Source organism: Acinonyx jubatus, chromosome B1 (assembly GCF_027475565.1).
Source record: "Acinonyx jubatus isolate Ajub_Pintada_27869175 chromosome B1, VMU_Ajub_asm_v1.0, whole genome shotgun sequence".
Classification (NCBI taxonomy): Eukaryota; Metazoa; Chordata; class Mammalia; order Carnivora; family Felidae; genus Acinonyx; species Acinonyx jubatus.
This window is the reverse complement of record NC_069382.1, coordinates 169590229-169611029: the sequence shown is the minus strand read 5'-3', so window position 1 is coordinate 169611029 and position 20801 is coordinate 169590229. Positions and strand designations below refer to the sequence as shown.

Genomic DNA, 20801 nt, shown 5'->3' with positions numbered 1-20801 from the left:
TTTTAAAACTTTTATTCTATTTCATTTTCTTGATTTCATTTTATTCTATTTTACTACATAATTTTTTGAATTTAAAATTTTCTTAAATTTTCCTTTTTTTTCCTTTTCTTTCTTTTTTTCCCAATTTTTCTGTATTCTATCAAGCTTCTTTCAACAAGCAGACCAAAACACAGCTAGGATCTAGTTTCCTTTATTTGATTTGTTTTGCTTTTAATTTTTTAATTTTTACTTTATTTTATTAGTTTTTTTTCTTCCTCCAAAATGATAAAACAAAGAAATTCACCCCAAAAGAAAGAGCAGAAGAAATGACAGGAGCTTAATCAATGCAGATACAAGCAAAATGTATGAACTAGAATATAGAACCGTGGCAAAAAGAATACTAGCTCGGGTTGAGAAAAGCATAGAATCACTTTCTGTGGAGATAAAAGAAGTAAAATCTGGTCAGGATGAAATTAAAAATGCCATAACCAAGATGCAGTCTCAAATCCATGCCACAATGGCAAAAATGGATGAAGCAGAGCAGTGAATCATCCATATATAAGACAAAATTATGGAGTAATGAAGTAGAAAAAAAGAGGGAAACAGAGGCAAAAGTGCATGATATAAGACTTAGAGAACTCAGTGACTTATTAAAAAGGAATAACATCTGAATCATAGGAGTCCCATAAGATGAAGAGAGAGAAAAGGGGGCAGAAGGTTTGTGTGAGCAAATTACAGTGGAAAATTTTCCTAATCTGGTCAAGGACACCAACACCAAAATCTAAGAAGCACAGAGAACTCCCATTAGATTCAACAAAAATTGACCATCAACAAGGCATATCATAGTCAAATACACAAAATACACAGACGAAGAAAGAATTATGAAAGCAGCAAGGGGAAAAAAGTACTTAACCTATAAGAGAAGACATATCTGGTTCACAGTAGACCTATACACAGAAACTTGGCAGGCCAGAAAGGAGTGGCAGGATATATTCAATGTACTGAAGAGGAAAAATATGCAGCCAAGAATTCTTTATCCAGCAAGACTGTCATTCAAAATACAAAGAGAGGGGCGCCTGGGTGGCTTGGTCGGTTAAGCGTCTGACTTCGGCTCAGGTCATGATCTCACGGTCCGTGAGTTCGAGCCCCGCGTCGGGCTCTGTGCTGACAGCTCAGAGCCTGGAGCCTGTTTCAGATTCTATGTCTCCCTCTCTCTCTGCTCCTCCCCTGTTTGTGCTCCGTCTCTCTCTGTCTCAAAAATAAATAAACGTTAAAAAAATTAAAAAAAAAAAAGCAAACAAAATACAAAGAGAGATAAAGAGTTTCCCAGACAAACAAAAACTACAGAAGTTCATGACCACAAAACCAACCCTGCAAAAATTTTTAAGCGGGACTCCTTGAATAGAGAAAAGATGAAACAAAACAAAACAAACAAACAAACAAACAAAAAAAAAAAAAGCAACAAAGACTAGAAAGGACCAGAGAACATCACCAGAAACACCAATTCTACAGGCAACACACTGGCACTAAATTCATATCTTAAGTACTCACTCTAAATGTCAATAAACTAAATGCTCCAATCAAAAGACATAGGGTATCAGAATGGATAAGAAAACAAGACCCATCTATATGCTGCTTATAAGAGACCCATTTTAGACCTAGAGACACCTGCAGATTGAAAGGAAGGGGATGGAGAACAGTCTTATCATGCTAATGGTCATTAAAAGAAAGCTGGAGCAGCCATACTTATATCAGACGATCTAGATTTTAAAATAAAGACTGTAACAAGAGATGAATAAGGGTATTATATCATAATTAAGGGGTCTATCCACCAAGATCTAACAGTTGTAACAATTTATGTCCCCAACATGAAGCACCCAAATATATAAATCAATTAATCACAAACATAAAGACACTCATTGATAACAATACCATAATAGTAGGGAATTCAACACCCCACATACAGCAATGGACAGATCATCTAAGCAGAAAATCAAGAAGGAAAGAAGGGCTTTGAATGATACACTTGACTGGATAGACTTAACAGATACAGTCAGAACATTTTATCCTACAGCAGCAGAATACACATTCTTCTCAAATGCACATGGAATATTCTCCAGAATAGATCACATACTGGGACACAGATCAGCCCTCAACAAGTAAAAAAGATCGAAATCATACCTTGCATATTTTCAGGCCACAATGCTATGAAACTTGAAACGAATCACAAGAAAAAATGGAAAGACCATGAATACTTGGAGATTGAAGAACAACCTACTAAAGAATGAATGGGTTAACCAAGAAATTAAAGAGGAAATTAAAAACTACGTGAAAGCCAATAAAAATGAAAACACAACAGCCCCAATCGTTTAGGATGCAACAAAGGCAGTCATATGAGGGAAGTATACAGCAATCCAGGACTTCCTAAAGAAGGAAGTCTCAAATACATAACCTAATCTTATACCTTAAAGAGCCAGAAAAAGAACAGCAAATAATACCCAAAACCAGAAAAAGAAGGGAAATGATAAAGATTAGAGGAGAGATCAATGATATCAAAATTTTTAAAAAAGCAGTAGAACAGGTCAACAAATCCAGGAGCTGGTTCTTTGAAAGAATTAACAAAATTGGTAAATGCCTAGCCTGACTGATCAAAAAGAAAAAGGAAAGGGCCCCAATAAATAAAATCATAAATGAAAGAGGAGAGATCACAACCAATACCTCAGAAATACAAAAAATAATAAGAGAATATTATGAACAATTATAGGCCAACAAATTGGGCAATCTGGAAAAAATGGACAAATTCCTAGAAACATGTAAACTACCAAAACTGAAACAAGAAGACGTAGAAAATTTGAACAGACCCCATAACGAGTAAAGAAATTCAATCAGTAATCAAAAATTTCCAAACAAACAAGAGTCCAGTGCCAGATGGCGTTCCAGGGGAATTCCACCAAACATATAAAGAAGAGTAAACACCTATTCTCTTGAAGCTGTTCCAAAAAATAGAAATGGAAGGAAAACTTCCAAACTCATTCTTTGAGGCCAGCACTACCTTGATTCCAAAACCAAAGACTCCAGTAAAGGAGAATTATAGACCAATTTCTCTGATGAACATAGATGCAAAAATTCTCAACAAGATACTAGCAAACTGGATCCAACAATTCATTAAAAGAAATATTCACCACGATCAAGTGGGATTTATTCCTGGGCTGCAGGGCTGGCTCAATATCTGCAAATCAGTCAATGTGATATATCACATTAATAAAAGAGAGGATAAGAATCACATGATCCTCTCAAGAGATGCAGAGAAAGCATTTGACAAAATACAGCATCCTTTCTTGATAAAAACCCTCAAGAAAGTAGGGATAGAGAGATCATACATCAAGATCATAAAAGCCATATACAAAAGACACACCCCTAATATCATCCTCAATGGGGAAAAACTGAGAGCTTTCCCCCTAAGGTCAGGAACACGACAAGGATGTCCACTCTCACTACTGTTAGTCAACATTGTACCAGAAGTCCTAGCCTCAGAAATTGGACAATGCAAAGAAATAAAAGGCATCCAAATTGTCAAGAAGGAATTCAAAGTTTCACTCTTCACAGATGACATGATACGCTATGTGGAAAACCCAGAAGACTCAAGTCCTGCTAGAACTAATATGTAACTCAGGAAAGTTGCAGAATATAAAATCAATTACAGAAATCGGTTGCATTTTTTTAGTGTGGTTTTGTAAAAAAAATTTTAAATGTTTTATTTATTTTTAAGAGAGCTAGAGAGACAGAGCATGAGCAGGGAGGGGCAGAGAGAGAGGGAGACACAGAATCCAAAGGAGACTCCAGGCTCTGAGCTGTCAGCACAGAGCCCAACACGGAGCTTGAACACATGAACTGCAAGATCATGACCTGAACTGAAATCAGATGCTTATTTGACTGAGCCACCCAGGTGCCCCTCAGTTGCATTTCTGTACACCAATAAGGAAGCAGCAGAAAGAGAAATCAAGGAATCGATCCCATTTACAATTGCACCAAAAAACATAAAATACCTAGGAATAAGCCTAACCAAAGAGGTGAAAAATCTATACACTGAAAACTATAGAAAGCTTATGAAAGATATTAAAGAAGACACAAAAAATGGAAAAACATTCCACGCTCGTGGATTGGAAGAATAAATATTGTTAAAATGTCTATACTACCCAAAACAGTGTACACATTTAATGCAATTCCTATCAAAATACCAATAGCATTTTTCACAGAGCTCAAACAAACAATACTAGAATTTGTATGGATCCACAATAGACCCCAAATAGCCAAATCAATCCTGAAAAAGATAACCAAAGTTGGAGGCATCACAATTCCAGACTTCAAGCTGTATTTCAAAGCTGTAATCATCAAGACAGTCTGGTACTGGCACAAAACAGACACATAGATCAAGAACCCAGAATAGTTTTCCAGAACCCAGAAATAGACCCACAAACCTATGACCAACTAATCTTTGACAAAGCAGGAAAAAGTATCCAATAGAAAAGAAAAGTCTCTTCAGCAAATAGTGTTGGGAAAACTGGACCACTTTCTTACACCATACACAAAAATAAACTCAAAATGGATGAAATCCCTAAACGTAAGACAGGAAGCCTTCCAAATCCTAGAGGAGAAAACAGGCAACAACCTCTTTGACCTCAGTCCCATAACTTCTTACTTGATGTGTCTCTGGAGGTATAGGAAACAAAAGCAAAATGAACCATTGGGACCTCATCAAGATAAAAAGCTTCTGCACAGCGAAGGAAACAATCAGCAAAACTAAAAGGCAACCGACAGAATGGGAGAAGATATTTGCAAATGACATATTAGGTAAAGGGTTAGTATCCAAAATCGATAAAAAACTTATCAAAATCAACACCCCCCCAAAAAAACCCAAATAATCCAGTGAAGAAATGGGCAAAAGATTTTCTTTTCTTCTCTTCTTCCAAAGAAGACCTCTAGGTGGCTAAAAGACACATGAAAAATGCTCAACATCACTTATTATCAGGGAAATAAAAATCAAAACCGCAATGAGATACCACCTCACACCTGTCAGAATGGCTAAAATTAACAACTCAGGCAACAACAGATGTTGGTGAGGATACAGAGAAAGATGAACCCTTTTGCACCGCTGGTGGGAATTCAAACTGGTGCAGCCACTCTCTAGAAAACAGTATGGAGGTTCCTCAAAAAAAAATAGAACTACTCTATGACCCAACAATTGCACTAATAGGTATTCATTCAAAGGATACAAAAATGCTGATTTGAAGGGGCACCTGCACCCCCATGTTTATAGCAGCACTATCGAAAATAGCCAAATTATGGAAAGAGGCCAAATGTCCATCAGCTGATGAATGGATAAAGAAGGTGTGGCATATATATTCAATGGAATTTTACTTGGCAATGAAAAATAATGAAGTCTTGCCATTTGCAACAGCATGGATGGAACTAGATTGTATTATGGCAAGTGAAATAAGTCAAAGAAAGACAAATATACGATTTCACTTATATGTGGAATTTAAGATACAAAACAGATGAACATAAGGGAAAGGAAGCAAGAATAATATAAAAACAGGGAGGGGAAAGCTGGAGACAAAGGAAGGGTGTGCAACTGCTGGTCGGAAAGAGTACAGAGACAAACTATAAGTACAGAGTTCTGATACTAGAGACTGGGCAGCTGGGTGATGCCATCTTCACCCCTCCTGTGCATGTGCATACACACCTACAAGTGACACACAATCCATCCCAGTAAGCTACGCAGTGCCTTCTAGTGGAAAATGGAGCCATTACACTGAGCTCTGCCCAACTTGGCCAACCTCACTCTTCAAGAACGACACAAGTCTCTCCACCTGCTTAGTTTACAGATTATAAAGTGCTTCATAGTTCGACTTCCAGGGGAAACTGACGTAATTTCAATCATACTTCAGTCTTTTTGCTGGTCCATCTATCCAATTTTTTTTTCTTTTCTTTTCTTATTCTTGAATACAAAAAGAGAAAAAAAATTATTTTTAGTTTCCATTCTATTAAAAATATTTTTCTTTAATTTTTTCTACTATATCTTTTTACTTTTTTGTAAAATTTTCAAATTTTATTTTTTACTTCCATTATTTCATTTTACTCAATTTAATTGTATTCATTTTTTTTTCAAATTTACAAGCATTTTCCTCTTTTCTTTTCTTTTCTTTCCCTTTTTTTTCTCTAACCTATCAAGCTCCTTTCAACAACCAAATCAGGACACACCTAGGATTTAGCATCCTTTATTTGATTTTTTTGTGTTGTCCTTAATTTTTTAACTTTAATCTTTTTTACCTTATTAATTTCTTTTCTTCCTTCAAAATTACAAAATGAAGGGATTCACCCCAAAAGAAAGAACAGGAAGAAAGGACAGCCAGGGACTTAATCAACACAGATACAAGCAAGATGTCTGAACCAGAATTTAGAATCATGATAATAAGAATACCAGCTGGGATTGAAAACAGATTAGAATCCCTTTCTGCGGAGATAAAAGCTAGTCAGAATGAAATAAAAAATGCTATAACCGAGCTGCAATCTTGATGGATGCCACAGCAGCAAGGATGAATGAGGTAGAGCAGCGAATCAGCAATAGAGAGGAAAAACTTATGGAGAACAATGAAGCAGAAAAAAGAGGGAGACTAAGGCAAAAGAGCACAATTTAAGAATTAGAGAAATCAGTGACTCATTAAAAAGGAACTACATCACAATCAGAGGGGTCCCAGAAGATGAAGAGAGAGAAAAAGGGGTAGAACGGTTATGTGAGCAAATCATAGTGGAAACCTTTCCTAACCTGGGGAAAGACACAGACATTAAAATCCAGAAAGCACAGAGGACTCCCATTAGGTTCAACAAAAACTGTCCATCAACAAGGGATATCATAGCCAAATTCACAAAAGACTCAGGCCAAGAAAGAATCATGAAAGCAGAAAGGGAAAAAGAGTCCTTAACCTACAAGGGAAGACAGACCAGGTTCACAGCAGACCTATCCACAGAAACTTGGCAAGCCAGAAAGGAGTGGCAGGATGTATTCAATGTGTGAAATTGGAAAAATATGCAGCCAAGAATTCTTTACCCAGCAAGGCTGTCATTCAAAATAGAAGGAGAGATAAAAAGTTTCCCACACAAACAAAAATTAAAGTGGTTCGTGACTACTAAACCAGCCCTGTAAGAAATTTTAAGGGGGACTCTCTAAGGGAAGAAAAGATTAAAAAAAAAAAAGACCAAAGCAACAAAGACTAGAAAGGGCCAGAGAACACCACTAGAAACTCCAACTCTACAGGGAACATAATGGCAATAAATCCATATCTTTCAGCACTCACTCTAAACGTCAATGGACTGGATGCTCCAATCAAAAGACACAGGGTAACAGAATGGATAAGAAAACAAGATCCATCTACATCCTGTTTACAAGAGACCCATTTTAGACCAAAGAAACCTTCAGATTGAAAGTAAGGGGATGGAGAACCATCTATCATGCTAATGGTCACCAAAAGAAAGCTGGAGTAGCCACACTTATATCAGACAATCCAGACATTAAAATAAAGACTGTAACAAGAGATGAAGAAGGCCTTATATCATAATTAAGGAGTCTATCCACTAAGAAGATCTAACAATTGTAAACATTTATGCTCCAAATGTGAAAGCACCCAAATATACAAATCAGTTAATCACAAACATAAAGAAACTGATAGATAACAATGCCATAATAGTAGGGGACTTCAACACCCCACTTACAACAATGGGCAGATCATCTAAACAGAAAATCAACAAGGAAACAATGGCCTTGAATGCCACACTGGACTGGATGGACTTATCAGATATATTCAGAACGTTTCATCCTAAAGCAGCAGAATACACATTCATGGAACGTTCTCCAGATCAGATCACATACTGGGACACAAATCAGCCCTCAACAAGTACAAAAAGATGGAGATAATATTGTGCATATTTTCAGACCACAATGCTATGAAACTCGAAATCAACCACAAGAAAAAATGTGGAAAGACAACAAATACTTGGAGACTAAAGACCATCCTACTAAAGACTGAATGGGCTAACCAAGAAGTTACAGAGGAAATTAGAAAGTACATGGAAGCCCATGAAAATGATAACACCACAGCCCAAAACCTCTGGGACACAGCAAAGGTGGTTAGAAGAGGGAAGTATGTAGCAATCCAGGCCTTCTAAAGAAGGAAGAACGGTCAGAGATACACATCCTAACCTTACACCTTAAAAAGCAGGAAAAAGAACAGCAAATAAAACCCCAAACCAGCAGGAGACAGGAAATAATAAAGATTAGAGCAGAAATAAATACTATCAAAACAACAATAACAAAAAACAGTAGAATAGATCAGTGAAACCAGAAGCTGGTTCTTTGAAAGAATTAACAAAATTGATAAACCACTAGCTACTTTGATTAAAAAGAAAAAGGAAAGGACCCAAATAAATAAAATCAAGATTGAAACAGGAGAGATCACAACCAACACAACAGAAATACAAACAATAATAAGTGAATATTAGGAACAATTATATGCCAATAAAATGGGCAATCTGGAAGAAACGTACAAATTCCTAGAAACATGTAAACTACCAAAACTGAAACAGGAAGAGATAGAAATTTGAACAGACCCATAACGAGTAAAGAAATCGAATTAGTAATCAAAATTCTCCCAACAAACCACAGTTCAGCACCAGATGGCTTTCCAGGGGAATTCTGCCAAACATTTAAAGAAGAGTTAGCACCTACTCTTTTGAAACTGTTCCAAAAAATAGAAATGGAAGAAAATTTTCCAAACTCATTCTACAAGGCCAGCATTACCTTGATTCTAAAACCAGACAAAGACCCCATTAAAAAGGAGAACTATAGACCAATTTCCCTGATGAACATGGATGCAAAATTTCTCAACAAGATACTAGCCAATAAGATCCAACAATACATTAAAAAAATTATTCACCACGACCAAGTGGGATTTATACCTGGGATGCAGAACTGGTTCAATATCTGCAAAACAATCAATGTGATACATCACATCAATAAAAGAAAGGACAAGCAAGAACCTCCTCTCGGTAGATGCAGAGAAAGCATTTGACAAAATACAGCATCTTTTCTTGATGAAAACCCTCAAGAAAGTAGGGATAGGAGGAGCATACCTCAAGATCATAAAAGCCATATATGGAAGACACACTCCTAATATCATCCTCAAAGGGGAAAAACAGAGCTTTCCCCCTAAGGAACAAGGATGTTCACTCTCACCACTGTGGTTTAACATAGTACTAGGAGTCCTAGCCTCAGCAATCAGAAAACAAAAAGAAATAAAAGGCATTCAAATCAGCAAGAAAGAAGTCAAAGTTTCACTCTTTGCAGATGACATGATACTCTATGTGGAAAACCCAGACTCCACCACAAAACTGCCAGAACTAATACGTGAAGTTCAGGAAAGTCACAGGATATAAAAATCAATATGCAGAAATCTGTGGCATTTCTATACACCAATAAAAACAAACATTAAAACATTTTTTAGTGTTGATTTACTTTTGAGAGACAGAGACAGAGCACGAGCAGGAAGGGGTGGAGATAAAGTGAGACACAGAATCCGAAGCAGGCTTCAGGTTCTGAGCTGTCAGCAGAGTCCAAGATGGGGTTTGAACCCATGAACCATGAGATCATGACCTGAGCCGAAGTCAGAGGCTTAACTGACTGAGCCACCCAAGTATTCCATAAAAATAAACATTTTAAAAAAGATAGATTTAGCCTCACTTTATATGAGACAATGCATCGATACATTTGAATTATCTTTAGAGACTTTGGGGAAATTGAATGGATAAAATCCATACAATCAATCTGGCACTATTAAGTTCGGCACCACAAATAGTATTTACAAGTCTTCTCTACACAAGGCCAACTAGCTATTAAGTTGAAAAGATCAGAACCAGTTCAAGAGTTTTTTGGCTTTGTTTCCTAAGTGGTTTTGTAAACTTTTCCTTTTTATTGTAAAGATGAACTTCCTTTTTTTTTTTTTTTAAGTTTACTTATTTTGAGAGAGAGAGAGAGAATCTGCACTTACAGCCTGAAGCCCAACACAGAGCTCCATCTGACCAACCAGGAGATCGTGACCTGAGCTGAAATCAACAGTTAAAAGCTTAATGGACTGACCCACCCAGATGTCCCAAGATGCAGTTACTTTCGACTCTTTTGATCAAAGTGGGTGTAGCCTGGGAAACATTTTCAAGATCTACAATTCCATCTGACTAGTAGCACCCAGAATGGTTTCGGTGGCTTGAGAAAACAGAAAAGAAGATCTTGTGGAACAGCCCAGAGAAATAAAATAAACCTGTCCATAGAGGGGTTATAGGACAGCACCACCTCCAGGACTAATTTACCTACACCCCCTTTTCCGCAGCATTCTCATTGCAAAGGGAGAAACGGGGAAGGACGGGAAGAAGAACGATGCCATCTGAAACCAACAGAGAGAAGCTCTGTAAGAAAACCGTGAGGTGTTTGCGACTGGAATATTCATCCTCCAACTCACATAAGTCTCCTGAGAGCCAGCCATGCATGCGATGAGGTGTCATCCAAAGAAAAACAAAGACACGCCAAAAAAACCCTTTCTCTGACTTAGGATGAGCAGCTGATAATTAAACACTAGTGCAAACCACAGTAAGTACGCATCAGAAATAACCCACTTAGAAAAACACCCCAAACCCACAGTGTCTCTTAATCACAGAGACTTTTGAGATTTTTGTGTCTGATCACTAGTTAAACCATTATTTTCTTTCTATAGGATATTAAAAAAATATATATTGCTGCTTACCAACAAACCTGCCAGTCGGTCGCATTGGCAATCTGTAGGAAATTTAAGTACTTCCTGGAACATTTATTTCACTAGCAACTATATTTAAATGTTGGGGGTGGGAAGAAAAGCTCTTTTGTGCCATCTACTGAATCCCACTGAAATTACACAGGAAGTGTAAACCAATTTTCTCCTATTCATATGTAGAATAGGGGCTGGTGGGTTAATTGATAGGCCTGTATTAAAATAGAATTTCTGTGGCTCTTTCATTCTAGACAGCTGACTGCTGTTTCTGTGCGAAGTGAAAAACATGCTGTTGATAAACCACAGATGATTACTGGCTGAATTCAAAATGCATATTGTGGCGGCTGGGCTCAGAAAGGAAGAGCAGACCTGGCTGTGTCTCAGATGCTTTGCTTCTATTCTTGCGTTTTGATCAGTCCCCCATTAAAGAGGGAGGGGTCCAGATCAGCACTCTGCTAAAACTCCTAGAGAGAGAAGATCACTCATGTGCTAATAGAGAATGGATGCTAACTAGTCCCTTGTTTTTAACAAACTTGTTTTCCGAGACAGTCTGGTGCTTGAATTTTTTGCCATTGATATTTTCAAACTTAGTTCAAAAAGTGATTTTTTAGGGGCACCTGGGCGGCTCGGTCAGTTAAGCGTCTGACTCTTGATTTCACCTCAGGTTATGATCTCCCGGTTCCAGGGGATGGAGCTCCGAGACAAGTTCTGTGCTGACAGCACAGAGCTTGCTTGGGACTCTCTCTCTCTGCCCCTCCCGCACTTGTTCTCCCCCCCCCCTCCCTCTCTCTCTCTCTCTCTCTTAATAAATAAACTTAAGTTATTTTTTAAAACTCCATGTGAGAAACATACTATCTAACAGTAAAGTCGAAGACATCTCCTTCTGGTTAGCTGTCTGCACACTCTAGGAATTCATTCTGATAGTGCCATTCTTTTAACCTAACAAAAGCAACAACTGATGTGGGAAACAAAGGCAGAAAGAAATGGCAGAAAAAATTAAATTTCCTTGTAACCTGCAGCCCAGACAAATACTTGAGGCTTTTTTTCCAGGGACTCCCTATTGTCTTAATGCTAATGCTTTGCTAGAGGGAAAACAACCTTAGTTTGACAATAGCTAGGCCTCCAGTATCCTGGGAGTCTTTAGCGTATGAAAATCTCATGGGAAACTTCCCCTGGACTTTACCTCCCCCAACTCCATAACATATAACCAGTCTCTCCTCATGGTCCCTGGGCAGCTCTTACTGCCCATGGGTCCTGTCCCCATGCTTTAATAAAATCATCGTTTTTGCACCAAAGACGTCTTCAAGAATGTTCTTGGTTGTCAGCTTCGGACCCCCCACCATCACCCCAAAACCTCATCAGCAACCACCACAAATGGGCAAATAAAGTTAAGAAATGCTAGCTGTCTGCCTCAGAACTTGTCCCCAGCCTAGTATTGTATGACGGGCAGTCATAGACTGGATACAATTTTTTGCTGTGATCAGCTTCTTTTTCCCCAGTGAGCAAGGCCAACTTCCCTTAACTCAGAACTTGGGGTTCTTCTAATATTCTGTGTATCTCTCTGTTTCCTCCTACCACGCCCCTACACTTTGTTTAATAGGGGAAATGTATCTATGAATATATTTCTGAAACTGCAAGAATGAACCTCCCCCTCCTCCACTCTTACCATTTCTTCCCTCAGACCCTTCACTGGAGACGAGGGTGGTTTCTGAGTAAGAATTCAGCTCCCAGACGTATTGGACTTTGAACCAGGTCTGGAGAGGAAAGCCCACAGGGCAGGAAGCAAAGCCTGTGAGCACTCTGAAGTCCTGTGATTCCCTTCAAATTTCCTCCCACCACTCTGATTGCCCACCCACCTCCTTCTTTCCTCCCTATTGCCATTGGACGAACACACACTTGTAATCATGTACACCCATGCATTGATCCATGTGTCCTAAAGAAAACTTTAATTCTCAGGAATATAATTTCTTTGTAAAAAAATTTTTTAAATGTTTATTATTTATTTATTTATTTATTTTTGAGAGAGAGAGAGAGAGAGAGAGAGAGAGAGAGAGGCAGAGCATGAGCAGGGGAAAGGCAGAGAGAGAGAGAGAGAGACAGAATCCCAAGCAGGCTCCAGGCTCTGAGCTGTCAGCACAGAGCCTGATGTGGGGCTTGAACCCACAAACCATGAGATCGTGACCTGATCCAAAGTCTGATGCTTAACCGATTGAGCCACCCAGGCACCCCTCTTTGTAAAATGTTTAACATTTTACTTTAATAGCTACAAAATATTATTTCCACAGGTAATCAATATCAAACATTATTAATGAGATATTTTATATGTGCTTTATTCTAAGTCTTCAGAATCCAGTGTGTGTTTTATACCTACAGCACATCCTATTTGGACTACCCGCACTTCAGGTGCTCAGTGGGCTGGAGATATTGGAAAGCCCAGGTCTAGATGGAGTGTCATCACAGCCATGCAAATAAGCACAAACCTAAGCCCAGTTAATAGCAGCCCAGAGAACTAACTTCAAATAGAGCTCCCATATCTTACACTCCAGGCCACTCCTCACCTTCTCTCAATAGCAGTTTCTGCCCATCCCTAATTCCATACCCAGGCATTCTCTTTGGATCTAGGGCATTGTAAATATCCTGCCTCTAAGATATGACCTATAGTTGTTTTTTTTCTTCTTTTTTAAACAAAAGCTTTATTGAGATAGAACTCACATACCATAAAAAAGTTTACCCACTTAAAGTACACAATTCAATGGTTTTAAATATATTCACAGAATTATGCAACTGTTACCACAATCCATTTAGAATATTTCATCACCTTAAAGAGAAACACCATACGCCTTAGCTGTCACCGGCCACACCTGCATGTGCTCCAACTTTAGAAAGCCACTACACATTGTACTAATCCCTATAGATTTGCCCATTCTGGACATTTCATGTAAATGGAATCTACAATATGGGCTTCTTTGTAATTGGTCTCTTCACTTAGCTTGGTGTTTTCAAGATTTATCCACATTAGGCTGCTATCAGTGTTTCATTTTTTATTGCTAAATAATTTTCCATTGTATGGGTATACCACATTTTATTTATCTACTTGACAGATGATGGACAATTGAGTTGCTTACACTTAACAGCTTTTATGAATAATGCTGCTGTGAACATTTGGGTACAGGTTTTTCTATGGACACATTTTCTCTTGGGTATGTACTTAGGTGTGGAATTGCTGCATCATTTGGTAGCTATGTTTAGCCTTTTGAAAAGTTCTAGGCTGTTTCCAAAGCAGCTGCACCATTCTACATTACCACCAGCAGTGTGAAAGTCTTCCAATTTCTCCACATCCTTGCTAACACTAGTGATTGTCTGACTTTTACTATAGCCTTCTTAGTGGGAATGAAGTGGTATTTCGTTATGGTTTTAATTTGCAATTCCCTGATGCCTAATGATGTTGAGCTTTTTTTCATGTGTAGATTGGCTGTATGTATATCTTCTCTGCAACCTTGCTACACTTGTTTATTAGTTTTAATTAGTTTTTTAGTGGATTCCTAAATATTTTCTACAAACAAGATCATGTCATCTGCAAAATGTCATCTTCTTTCTTTCCAATATGCATGCTTTTTTATAACACGTGCTTGCCTTATTGTCATGGCTAGCATTTCCAGGACAATGTCGAATAGAGGTGATGAGACCAGACCTCCTCATCTTGTTCCTTATGTTAGGGGGCAAAGCGTGGAGTATTGCACGATTAAGTATGATGCTAGCTGGGAATGTTTCACTGATGCTTTTCACCAGGCTGAGAAAGTTCCCATCTAGTCCTTGTTTGTTGAGTGCTTTTATCAGGAAGGGGTATAGAGTATGGTTTCTTAATCAATAAGGACAAGAACAATGCTATGACCACAGTGCCTTAGTTTGGGGGGGGGGGAGTGCCTCTGCTTCCTTCCCTCCCTCCCTACTCTCCCCCACACCACCATTCCTCCTACCCACCTGATCCTAGAGCTCAAATTGTGTCCTATCAAGCTGGCTAGGAATAAAAAATGGCATCACCTGGACATCTGCCTTTTCATTAATTCTCCCTTAATTACTGAAAGTTTTCCAGCCAAATTTTTGAAACTGTTACCTGAGTAAATTGTAGGCCAAGGCCATTCTTGTCTCTAGCTATTTACCTGGTAGGAGGTTCCCTCTTTCAGTTTCATAAAATGTCAACAAGCACTTTGTACACAATCTTGGTTGGAGTTTTCTACTGTTGTCTAGGATATATTTTTGAAAGGAATTAACAGGTTAAAGGGCAAGGACAAGTTTATGTTCTTGACACATAACTGCCAAGTGCTCTCCATTAAGTTTGTGCCAATCTGCCTGCTCCCAAGGGGGTCAGAATACTCACTCTCCACATTCTCCACAAAAGTAGCATTTTGGAGACAATTTCATACATGAAGAGTGATATCTATGTTTCATTTTTATTTTCTTTTATTATAAATGTCTCAGATAGTTATTCACGTTTATTGACAATTTGTATCTTTTAGTGAATTACCTGTTCATGTCATTTGCCTATTTCTCTAGCAGGGTTATGTTTTTACTATTTAACTATGCATTCTATTTTATGTCACTGACAGTGTCTGTCAGACTTTTTGCAAACAACTTCCCCCATTGTTTACTTTTCATTTCATGATCTTTTGAACCAATAAATGCATATATTTTTATCTAAACAAGAAAACTGACTTTCTCTTTGCTAGCACTGTCATTCAGTTGTGTGCTGGTAAACCAGGTTACTCACCACCACCACCACTCCCCCAAAAAGCCTGATTGGTAGCATTTGCCAATACCTGCAGTATAAATATTTCCACTATGGTTGATTTCTAGCTGCCAACTGACATATTGCAAAATTCCTGAATGTTTAACAGGAAGCTCTCACAATCTATACAGACAAGTTCCAGCAGACTACTGTTACATTGCTTTTAGGTTTAGAAAGTTCTTCTCTACGACAAGGTCAAGCAAATATATGTGTATGTGTTCTCAAGAAAAGTTTCTTCGTTATTTTACTTTTTTTATTACCCAAGGAATATATGTTAACTGAATAGAATCAAAAAATATAAATCAATAAAAAGGAAACAAATAAATCAATGGTAATCTCACTGTATACAGATAAGCCAATATCATTTTTGTAGTAACCATGCAAACTTTTTTAATGTAAATGAACATGATTTAGTCTCTTGATGCCTGCTGCCAAATTGCTGTTCAGAAAATTTGTACACACACACACACAGAAAATTTGTACACACACACACACACACACACACACACACACTGATAGCATTAGACTGTATGCTGTTTTGTTATCTGCTCTTCTTAATTTATAACACATTATAAATATCTTTTCATGTCAGTAAATATCTATCTATGATGTAATGTGGGCCAGGAGTGAATGGTCAAGAAAGAATTCTTGAGACACTTTTGCTGCAAAAGGTGTTTTTATCAAAGCACAGGGACAGGACCTGTAGACAGAAAGAGCTGCGCTGTGATTGTGAGGAAAGATTGATTATATAGTTTTAAGTTAGGGGGATAAAGACAAAGAAACTTCCAAAAGGATTTTCATATGTTAAAGAAGATTTACAGGATCCTGGAGATCAGGCTATTGTCAAGCTAAGGTGTTTGGCTTCTAGCAAAGCATTAAAGTTAGAGCAGTTGTGAATTCCTTGAGTGTCATGTTCTGCCTGTCTCAATATTTGTCAACGGGCTGCAAGTTGTGAGGAAATTTAATTTTATCCACATTTATTTTGCCTCTGTTCTCCTCATCATCTACAATTTTAGTATTGGCTAAATAACATTCCATTTTATTTACAATGCATTTTTTTTTAACGTTTATTTATTTTTGGGACAGAGAGAGACAGAGCATGAACGGGGGAGGGGCAGAGAGAGAGGGAGACACAGAATCGGAAGCAGGCTCCGAGCCATCAGCCCAGAGCCCGACGCGGGGCTGGAACTCACTGACCGCGAGATCGTGACCTAAGCCAAAGTTGGACACTTAACCGACTGAGCCACCCAGGCGCCCCTACAATGCATATTTTAATTAACAATGTATTTAACCAATCTTCTGATGTTAGGTATTTAAGTTGTTTTCAATTTTTGCTATTATAAACAATTCTGCCATAAGCAGCATCTTCATGCATTTCCTTAGGATGTGTCTGAACAATTATTTCTTTAGGATATATCCATTAAGTGGACTTTCTTAGTCAATGGACATAAATCCATGCTATTATTCTCTGCTTGTTCTTCTACTACTATGAGTGATATGTCTTTTTTATGATTATTTAATCCAAATTTAGGATAGAATTTTAAGTTGCTCATCTTCTATGTAATTCAGTAGCCCACCAACAATTTCAATTTCCCTTCCCATCTATTGGTTCTACTGATTACATAACAGGGTATTGACTGGAATTTTCCCTACGATTTGGATCCAAAACCAAAGACAAGAAAGTGTTATATACCCCTTGTTCTTAAGAGAGCTGCCAAAGGCCAAGGACTTCCACCAGGGCATTCAAAAAAGCAGCTGAACCAGACAATGGCCCTCCCCACCACTGCCTCACTCTCATACTTCCCAGCCACCTGAGAGTGCTGGGGACGGCAGCAAGTCAGCAGCACTGGGATACCAGGGTTTATGATCTTAGGCTGCACCCTCTTCTCCTCGGGGAGAAGTAACATCCTCTCTCCTTTTCAAGCCAAGTAAAGGGGCTATGCCAGTAGAATCATTTATGGAGACTGGACAGAGAGACTAGGCATTTGTTTCCTCAGGTGAATGCTGGCTTTGATACACAAATGTGCAGGACACCCCTCCCCTCACCCAAGGGTTGTCCCTCTCTGAGGAAGCTCCCAGGGAGTTTAGGAGTGTAACTAAACAGAGGACCCGGTATCTACTCTCATGGAGGTTTCTGTTGGAGTAACCCTTGCCAACAGGTAATTAGAGACCTGTGACCATGTACCTGGGAGAAGGGGTACATCTCCACTCACCTTCCCTTGGTCCACATACTCAGAGAAAGCACAGGAGGACTTCATTCATCCCGGTTACTCCATGTAAAAAGAATGGAGGCAAGAGCTATGGAAAACAGAGCCAACTGGCCAGTCTGAGCTCTTGAATGACTTTGTGGAGTAGACACAGCTACCTATCCTAGACCTCCTGACTATATTTGTCCTACATTTAAGAAAGAAAGAAACTTCTATCTTATTTAAGCCCTTGAGTTTGAGGTCTCCTTGTTCTGTACCTTAACCAACACAATTATAGAAAAGGACATCTGCCTTCCAACCCCTCATTCCTGGTCTCTACATCAGGTCCAGAAGAGACAGCGCACGAGCAGGGGAGGAACAGAGAAAGAGGGAGACACAGGATCCAAAGAAAGCTCCAGGCTCTGAACTGTCATCACAGAGCCCAACGTAGGGCTTGAACCCATAAACTGTGAGATCATGACACAAGCTGAAGTGGGACGCTTAACCGACAGAGCCTTCTTGTTGCCCCAAATTGCACTTTTAATACGTCGAAGGGCTAGAGAGATATGAAATCTGCTTGAGATATCACTAAGGGATGAGAAGAGGAGAACTTTAGAATTCAGTTAACTGAGTGGGGAAAAAGAAAAACTACTTCATATTTACGCTTGGCTCTGTTGAGATTCCTTATAAATTTACCATAACTAAAAACCTCTAGAGTCCCTATGGCCTTAGAAATCCCTCCAGGTCTCTTTGTGATTTATTCTCATTCTTTTCTAATCAAATCACTCTCAAGAAATCTAGACAGAAACTGACTTCCTCCTTTCTCAGCATTGTTTTTTGTGTTTTCACGCTCATTAAAACCCAGACTCTAGCCCATGTATATTCCAGTCACCCACCATCTCTTTCCCATTCTCCCCCACCCATCCATTGCAATCTCTTTACCACTATCTCTCGTTTGCACCTCAGGACTTCCCAAGCTGCTTCTTTCATATTTTTCCCTCTCTCCAAGATAGCATTTACTTATTCTACTGCCACACCCAGTTGAGTCTCCAAGCCACCAGAGACAGTTGTGTCTTCCCCAGGGTGGTGGGTTGAATAATGCCCCCTTCCAAAAAAAATTCCTGTGCACTTGAAACCTCAGAATGTGGCCTTTTTTGAAACAGGGTCTTTGCAGATACAGTGAGAAGTTAAGACAAGATCATACTAGATTAAGAAGGGCCCTAAATCCAATAAGAGTATCCCTATAAGAGACGGAAAAGAAGACAGGAGAAGGCCATGTGAAGATAGAGGCAGGGACTGGGGTGATACATCCACGAGCCAAGCAATGGCCAGGATTGCCAGCAACCACCAGACACTGGGAGAAAGGCACGTGACATTTCTCCCTTAGAGCCTCCAGAAGGAAGTAAGCCTGCTGACACCTTGATTTTGGACTTCTGGCTTCCGAAATTGTGAGAGATCAACTTCTGGTGTTCTAAGCTTTGTGGTAATTGGTTATGGCAGCCATGGAAACCTAACACATCCAGTAAGGCTGCCAGTTGGATGCTTTCTTTGCTCACGGCTCCCTTTCAATTCCAACTTTGTGCCCACTGTGCCTTCCCTTTGAAGGGCCATCCCCGCCACAGGCTGAGGGCCTTTATGCTGAACAAGGCTTGCCCAAAACCTCTGAAGCCAGAAGCACTCCCTAATCATCTTTGCCATGTCCCATTCCTTTGAACCTGTCACCTTATTGACGTGCTTAGTTTTTATTCTCATCATGGCGTTAATAACTAAAAATATATTAAGGCAAACTTCTCAACTTGTGGCAGTAGATTTGGAGCATGGAAAGGCATCACACAAATATGAAGGAAGGGGACATTCTATTTGCATGGAGTTTTAAGATAAAAATGAGGATTTCAAAAGCATTTTATGCTTGTGGCCATTCAGAGCTATTCATAAATGTGTGATATAGTTTGTTGTTTGCTGTTTTGTTTTGTTTTATTGGTTTAGAAAACAGTCCAACAGAGGCAAAGGAAAATTTACAACTTGAGAGAGGTCCTGTGAAAGAGAATTAAGTGCTCTCTTGAAAGGCAGAGGAGGGCTAATGCCAATAAAAGATGACTCTAATAAAATTCCCTTAAAGCTTATTTCTTTACAACTATTAATTATGAAACTGGTTTATTATTAAATAAACTCAGTTATTATTGAATGAGCCAACTCCAGAAGGAAAGGACTTTATTTTTTTCTCTAACCACTGCCTTACAACCAGGTTTTGTGGAATCTTTCTCTATCAGGATCTATTCAGAATCTACCCTGAATCTTGGGCAGATGCCATAGATTTTATTGACAAGTCATATTATAATAATTGCACCTCTATTTCAGGCATTAAAATGTCCAGGACAGTCCAAGTATTATCATTCTCACACCTAATTTAAAATTTTGCTTGGCTCCATCTCAGGTCTTTCTTGCAGTGAATCAGGGAATAAGTGTGGTCAGTTTCTTTTTTCTTCCACCATCTTCTCTGCTTTCTTTATATTCTGGATGTGCCCAGACCACTTCAAGGGAAGAGTATTTTAGACAAAGAGGAGCAAATATCCCTGCATTTAACTATTGGGTAAGGCAGACAAGCCATCATGTCGGCTCTTATTATGGCAGAGTCCAACTGTTGTCTCTTTCACAGGATGTATCTGTTGGTTATTCAGAGGTCTCAGGTGGATACCCCATTGCACAGTTCCTTGATGCAGGGGGCATATTCTCTGGCTGATCGCTTGCAGCAATTCCCCCCATACATCTCTTCCGCCTAACCCCATGGCTTCTATTACTATAGTCCCTTTGCAAACAGGTTGCCCTGGTAGCTGAAGTCCCATCATGACAACTCAAGCCCACCTACCCTTCCCATAGTCAACATGGTCTACAAGAAATTCACAGACTTTGCCATGACAAAAAATGGAAGTCAGGTTGCAATCACTGCTTCTCTTCTCTCCTCATTTTCCCATTTTGGGCTATCCACATCAACCTCTCACC

General features: G+C 38.9%; 1 protein-coding gene across 4 annotated transcripts in view; it reads right to left on the bottom strand.

The window, feature by feature from the left end:
* Positions 1-20801, bottom strand: part of TLR1 (toll like receptor 1) — a 53555-nt gene that overhangs the window by 12908 nt on the left and 19846 nt on the right. The window contains exons 1-2 of one of the 4 annotated variants that reach the window (XM_053217459.1): positions 10827-10908; positions 5850-5977 (exon numbers count right to left, since the gene is read on the bottom strand). The exons of 1 other annotated variant lie outside the window; for it this stretch is intronic. The gene's annotated coding sequence lies outside the window, so the exon portion shown is untranslated. Of the gene's footprint in view, positions 1-5849; positions 7298-10826; positions 10964-20801 lie in introns of those variants that run through there. 2 more of the 4 variants (XM_015080497.3, XM_053217458.1) reach the window with 2 other exon arrangements.